At 34.6% G+C, this 7,280-nt stretch overlaps 1 pseudogene; it reads left to right on the forward strand.

Annotated features, from left to right (window-relative positions):
* Positions 1-1,688: 1,688 nt before the first annotated feature.
* LOC103605669 lies at positions 1,689-2,635 on the forward strand (annotated as a pseudogene).
* Positions 2,636-7,280: the final 4,645 nt, after the last annotated feature.

The following is a 7,280-nucleotide window of genomic DNA, read 5'->3' on the forward strand; positions in this document are numbered from 1 at the left end:
ATCATGAGATTCTTTAAGATACATATTCTAAATTTTCCCAATTTTACTGATAAGTAAACTGGCAGAGAAAGTTATTACGTACCCAACCCACACATGTCAAATATTCAACAAAAGCATAGAGAAGGAACAGTTTGATCACTGTTCATTTTAATAGTCTCAGTTATTCATCCTTATTTCCATATTCCCACACTGGGGTATCCTCCTATATTCTCCCACTTATACGTTCTCAAATACCTGCCATTGCATGTTCATCATACCTCTAAACTTCTAGCTAATCCAGATGTGATTATATTTACAAGGATCACTGAAAATCTTCCCTGAAGTGGAAAATAGATGTTCTCCAACTTCAGTCTTTGTGAGCGTTTGATAATCTAATCTAGCCGTTTCCAAATCTTTTGAAACAGTCACCATTAAAATAAAAAGTTTTGAGTACACTGCAATAATATATATATATACAGTTGTTTATTTGTAAATTATACATATGCATGTTGTGTTAATATTTACTCACACTGAAATGCACATAAATATGAATTAAAACGAGATAAAAATAGAATAAATAGCCTATAATATATTACTTTATTAACTATACAATGTACATTTAGTCTCACTAAAATATTTTTATTATCATTGGGAAAAATGAGATTCACGTTTCTTCACTATGTTTTAAAATATTGCCTTAGTACTCTTTTTTGGAATTATGATTCTAAATTCAGATTATTTTAGTACTCAGTTGTAGTGGTCACAAAGGTAAAAAGAACATGTTACTAAAGACACAACCCTAAATGAATAAAAGGAAAAATTTCCTTTGTTTACTAAATCATGTACTCAGTTTTTAATCTTATCCACCATTTAGGAAAAGATTTTTACTGAAATTTGGTAATATATTTCTATTTTCATTTTATCTTTATGCAACATAATATATCAGTCATCACATTTTTATGTTTCTAACAAAGAGGCTCAAAACCCAATGAAGGTCTATGGAAAATTTTAAATGAGTTAAAAAATTCTATTTTCCAGTTTTTTGAAATATTTTGATATAATTGTTTTCTTGTGTGATGTATTTACAACACTATCACCAACAAAATCTTATAACTGTAAAAGTATTTCCAAAATTTTCAAAATGCCCTCTCCCTAGTTCACTTTTGACTTATGTTTCATAAAGTTCCTACTTTCTCATTCATTGTTAACATTAAACTTCTCTGAAATCACACAACCGACAAGCACTTTATGTCATAGAAAGTCAGCAATTTGAAAGGACATCTTTAAAAGTAAAGTGTAACAATTTTTAAAAATTCGTTTAAGTACTTTTCCAAGAAATAATGGAAAAAACCTCTACATGCTTAAAAGATTTTTATGATTTCTCTCCATCTTTCTATGATTTTTATTGCAGGAGAGTAAAAAGGGTGTTATAAATAGTATTTGTTATAAAAAGTGGACATTGCAACTGAGTTATTGAATAGTTACTTAACTATTAAAGTAATAATCCAGTAGTAACATCATGCTTTCGCATTGCCTAATTATGATGTTTGGGTTCTATCCTTTTCCACGTCTAAAATTCCGCTTAAGGAAACCGTAAAGGGCTGTGTGCTGGTTTAGAGAAAGAATCGGACAGATTCTGGAAATTGTTCTAGTCCTTGAGTCTTCGGTGGACCACTAGACAATGAAGCCCTAGCCTGAAACGGTTCGTAATGGCCAAGAAAGGGCAGGCAAGAGGGTCCATCATTCAGTTTGTGGGAATTACTAGAGCCTCAGAGCTGAGTAAGCCCTGGTTTCTGCCCTCAGAAAAGTGTCCCCCTAGTGAGAACCAACCAGTCATTCACTGGAACTCCCCTATGAAGCCTTGGCAAAGAACAAGCAAACATTTTCCCACAACCTCTACCTGACTTTCTTGGAGTAAAACAGGAACCTCTTGAGGTGAGAACTATTTGGCTGCCCCCGTGAAGCTGTTGAAAGTGAAAATTTCCAGAAGCAGCTCCCTGAACTGGATGAGGACGACCTATGTGAAGAGGTATGGCCAGTATTTCACTCTCTGCTGTACCCATCTGTGTACTTTGTGCACTATGAATATGAGCCTGCTGCAGACAACACGGATGTCACCTTAGTAGCTCAGCTTTCCACACACCAGCTCCAGATGCTGGAGACCATCTGCAAGCACTGAGAGGGGCCCATCAGCCTGGGCCTCTATCTGTTGGTTGCCAAAGTCAAGCAGTTCCTCCTCTAAGCACAGGGCCCCTTGGAAGATGCTCATAAGCCGCTGGGACACAAGCTTCCATGTATTGTAAAGCAGGGCCTCTTTCACCCATAAACCTGCTGCACAACGTGGCCATGATGCACATTAGCAATCCCCTATGTGTAACTGACATCGATTGCCTGCCCTTGTACCAGCTCTGAGCGCCTCAGGAAATCCACCATCTGTCTGGACCTCACTCATACCAAGAAAGCAACGATCAATTGTCCCCACATTGGAAAGGCTGCGCACTGACTCTCTTTCCCCAAGTCAAAAGAGGAGTTGCTATCAATGCTGGACGTGGGGACTCTCTTCACATTCAGGTACTACGTCAGGATGACAGGTCACGTTCCCACAAAGTTCACCAAGGGGCGGACAGCCACCACTCTTACCAGGCTGAGTGGGTAGCTGATTTCGGCTGTATGTTGTGAGGTGTGACCGTCCCTAGTACAACTGGAAGGCAGTGGCTTTGGCTGGAACAGGGTGGCTCATATCATAGAATTGGATGAGCAAGAATATGAATTCATTGTGCTGCTCAACACCTATGCGATCCGCATGTCTCATATGCCCCAGCTTCAGCATTACTAGGTCCGTCCTAAGGAGCTAGACCATATTTGTCTCAAAACCCTGAAGGCAGAGTTTCAGCAGGGCTTGTCCCACCTCTAAGGCTTCACCTCCCTGAAATGTCTCACAGTGGACAGAACAGCTAGCACCAAAATCCCACGGACAGGGAGAGACTACTGCAGGGGAAAGCCAGTAGCGGTCTGGGCCCACCCTACGAAGTTAACACTGAGCAATGCTTGGTTATCGTCTCATTACAAAGCCACAAAACCAAGGCAGGTCTTCAGGGTGCTCCCCTTGCTTTGAAATAATTATGCTCCCTTCCTTAGAAAGGGAAGTCAGGGTGCTGCTTAGAGTTAGTAATATCAGAAAATAAAAGCAAAATGGTACCTTAAAAAATAATAAAATCTTGTTTAGATGATCACAGTCATAGTTGCGAATCCTGTGCCCATCAGATACTTTGTGTGATGGCACTGGAAGTTACTCTAATTATTTTAGGTTTCAATGCATAGTTTCTGTGGTGATTGCATCTGTACCTGAACAATTCCTGTTTTTATATCCTGTGTCTGAAGGAAGGTTGGGTCCAATATTTTTCTCAGTAGTTTGACCTTTCATTTATTGTTTGCAGAATAGCAAGTACAAGAAAATAATACCCCTTAGCATTCTGGTGGTCTTATGATAATGGCTCCACGTTATTCAGTTATATATGAAGTAGTGAGCAAATTGTTTATCTCTTAATACCTTATTAGAATGGAGGTTTAATGTAAGCTGATCAAAGAGACTGAATTCCTAAGATGAAAAAAAAAATCTACTCTCAGTTTGTTTAAAACGGAAGAGAAATATATCCATGCAGTGGAATTGAGAATGAGTCTTTTAAGCCAGAGGGATAAATCTTTTCCTTCTTGCCTGGAACAAGGTTCATTGCTTATTTATTTTTCTTAATTACCTACACCTTTTCCTTCCTTGGACATATGCCTCTCAGGTAAACTACCCAAGGCATTCTCCAATGTACAATTGAATGTCCTGTCCTACCTACCATATAAGTGCTATTTTGCATGAAATTCTAAATTTTTAGAGTGCCATATTATATGTATGAAATTCCACAAATAATTTAGACTTTCTTTGTTGGGAGTTTAGAATATTATATAGTTGCCTACCTGTGCTAGAAATATGTCTATTGTGTTTTTTCATTATCTTAGATTTGTTTAACTGTGTTTCTCTACTCAAATGAAATAGGCAAATAGAAAATTTCTTCTTCCCAGATAGAAAAAACAAAAAACAAAAAACTTTGAAATGAAAAGCTATGCTTGCTGTTTTAGGCAATAAATTAATTTCATAGCCAATTGGCAAGTTAATATACTTTATTGTATAATGATTTAATGTAATCTAAAATTTACTTAATGATTAAGTAAAAATCCATATTTAAAAATGTGAGAATGCTAGCATATTGTTTGGCTGAAAGATATTTCTTTGACATTGGGCCATTATTTGTTCTTTTGCTCTTAAGACATCATTGGTAATAAGCCAGCAATAATCCTGCATTTTTTCCAGATAACAGGTGAGAAGCATTATTGTTTAAATTACAGAGTTTTGTTACTAAGAAAATGGATTCTTTGATTTTTAACAAGAAAAATTATGTTGTTTTAAAAAAATCTTAAATTCAAAATAAACAATAGCAACTTTTAATTCTTTTTTGTTTTTTTCCCCTTGACTATGATACATTTTAAAATTTCTCTTACCCTTTTTTAGTTTCCTATTTTGTCTTATCTTAGATCTGAAGGTATCTCTGGCTTCTCTGCACATTATAGATAATTATGAGTGTTTTACTGATAAAGAAAATGCATCACAAAGAATTTCAAAGATTTCCCCTAGACCATACATTTAGAAAGTAATAAGGTTTGTTCTATAATACAAATAACTGACACCTGCTTTTCCAATACAAACCATTGAAACAAATCAGTGGTCATCCCAAATTTTCCACCCAAATCTTCTATGCCTTATCCCTTCCTTTATTCAGCAAAGATTTTAAATTGTATTTTAGACACATCAAGATATGATTTTGGCTTACAAGATGTTAGATTTCAGGCTATTACATTTTGTTCTTATACAATAATAGTGGAACATCAAATACTTTTCAAACTTATAGAAAATATAACCATCATGTAACTGTGGCCAAAACATAAAAACCATGTAATATTAGTGCTGCAGCTGTAAACACACCATGCCCCAATAAGAAAAAGAATTCTGTGAATCATAATAACCACACACCCTGGATTTTCCACAACAGCTCTCATTTCAGGTATTTTGTCTTTTTTTCCTCATATATATGCAGGTAATTTTCAGATTGTGTCACTAGTATTCTGATTCAGAAAACACTGGCTCTGCACTTATGATTCTTGGACTTTATTGGTATAAACGTAACACTGTGGGCATTAGAAATATTAAATATTGTCCATTTAACAACAGTCTATTGTAAGACTTCAAATGGACTTACATGAAATGTATGTTTGATGTAAAACATTTGATGTAAGAATGATATGAAGGGACGTTTTATTGATAAATACTGTAATCTCAATAATAATAATAATAAAAAATATTGTAATACAAGATCATATGTATGTATATATATATATGTAATCTCACATGATTTTTGATAACCAGGTGCTTTTCAACTCTCAACTATTCTAGTTTTATTACAGCCATTAAGAGTTCTAGCTTAAGGAGAGGGAGTATCAATTTACTAGAATTAGCTGAACTAGCAGTTGAGTAATTGAGCTCCTGATCTCTATTAGAAAATGTGGCAGTTTTATTTTAAATATCTCACATTCGCCTAAAACAAATAAGACAGTTGCTCAGATACCATTCTAAGTACACCCACATGACACTTTTAAAACTAAAATGAAGATATGAGGAACAGATACTTAAGATTGAGATTACAGGTGATTAAAGTAAATGTCCTATTATGTTGCAATGAGTAATGTATAGTCATTTTTCTTGTGATGCTAATTAATTCAGCAAACCTATAACTTGCTGATACATAATTTTAAATAGGCGCATTCTAGTTGATTATATAACCTTATAAAGTGTGCCAAGTGTTTCATAAATTCATTGACCATACAAGATCATATGTGTGTATATGCATACACACACACAGAATGAATTAACCCTAGGTAATATCTAATATCTTGTGATAATTATTGCCTATACAGACCCCAAAGAAAGTAAAACAGGAGTTACTCTTAGGGAAGAATAATATAAATGAAAATATGTAAGATATCAATTCATATATATTCTAAGCAAAATGGCAAAATTTAGAAAAATTAAAGTCATATAAATAAATATAATTCTCAAGGAATCATTAACAGAGACTCGTTTCTCTAAGCCATACTTTTCTATACTTGGTTTTCATTTGTTTCCATCAACCAATTCATTAACATGTAGATACATGTTTCTATTACCATATTAGTCAATTTAAAAACAAGCAAACAACAAAAAAATGCAGAGCATATGACTCCAGAATGTCTTTGGATAGCTTACAAATGAGTAAATCAAACAGAAATGTTGGACTGCTTATTAAGTGTTGAATTGTCTTGTTCAGATGTTACACACCTTAGGAATTTTGGTATGTTATTTATTTCAGCTGGTAGAGACAGAATGCATATTGCCTGCTGACATTTTCTGTTGTCTCTAGAAGAAAAGAGAGGGGCATTTTACTTTAGCATTGTATAAATTAGAGCTTTCTAAACAATTAAACTTTCACAGGTATATACAGTTTTTGTTTGGTATCTGTAGGTGATTGGATCCAGGACCTCCTTTAGATACCAAAATCCGGGCTTATCATCGAATATTACTTATTGCTGATAATAATAATTATTATTTTGGGCTATAGATTTTGCTTTAAGTCCTACTTTCAGCAAATTGTATATGTAGTTACGTTTGTTATTTTTCGGTTCCAGTTATATTATTAGTACCATCATTTCTTATTTGAATCATGAATTATATAGAAATGAGATACAATTTCCAAATTCTGATATTTTAAGTTTTCTTTTTTGTTTGTTTGCTTGAAACATTATTGCACTGTGATCAGAGAATAAGCCCTATGTGATTTCAACATTTTAAAACATGAAATGCTTTATGTGAACTCGAGTAATCTTAATGGTTAGGTATAGGATTCAGTGTAGTTCTTCCTAAGTCTTCTATAGCCTTTATACATTTTGTGCCTCTTTATTAACAACTCAGAATGATATATTGCAATCTCCACAAAGATAATGGAAATTTATAAAATTTCTCTGTGATGGTTGATCAGTGTTTGCTTTAATATTTTGAGGACAAATTTTAGTAGCTTACAGATTTTTTTATAGACTTTATTTTTTAGAGCAGTTTTAGGATCACAGCAAAATTTAGAGGAAAGTACAGAGATTTCCCATATTTCTCCTTCCCCAACTCAAGCACAGCGCCCCCCCCCCCCCCCCCCCCCCCCCCCCCCCCCCCC

This window comes from Galeopterus variegatus, unplaced genomic scaffold (genome assembly GCF_000696425.1).
Source record: "Galeopterus variegatus unplaced genomic scaffold, G_variegatus-3.0.2 Scaffold5979, whole genome shotgun sequence".
Classification (NCBI taxonomy): Eukaryota; Metazoa; Chordata; class Mammalia; order Dermoptera; family Cynocephalidae; genus Galeopterus; species Galeopterus variegatus.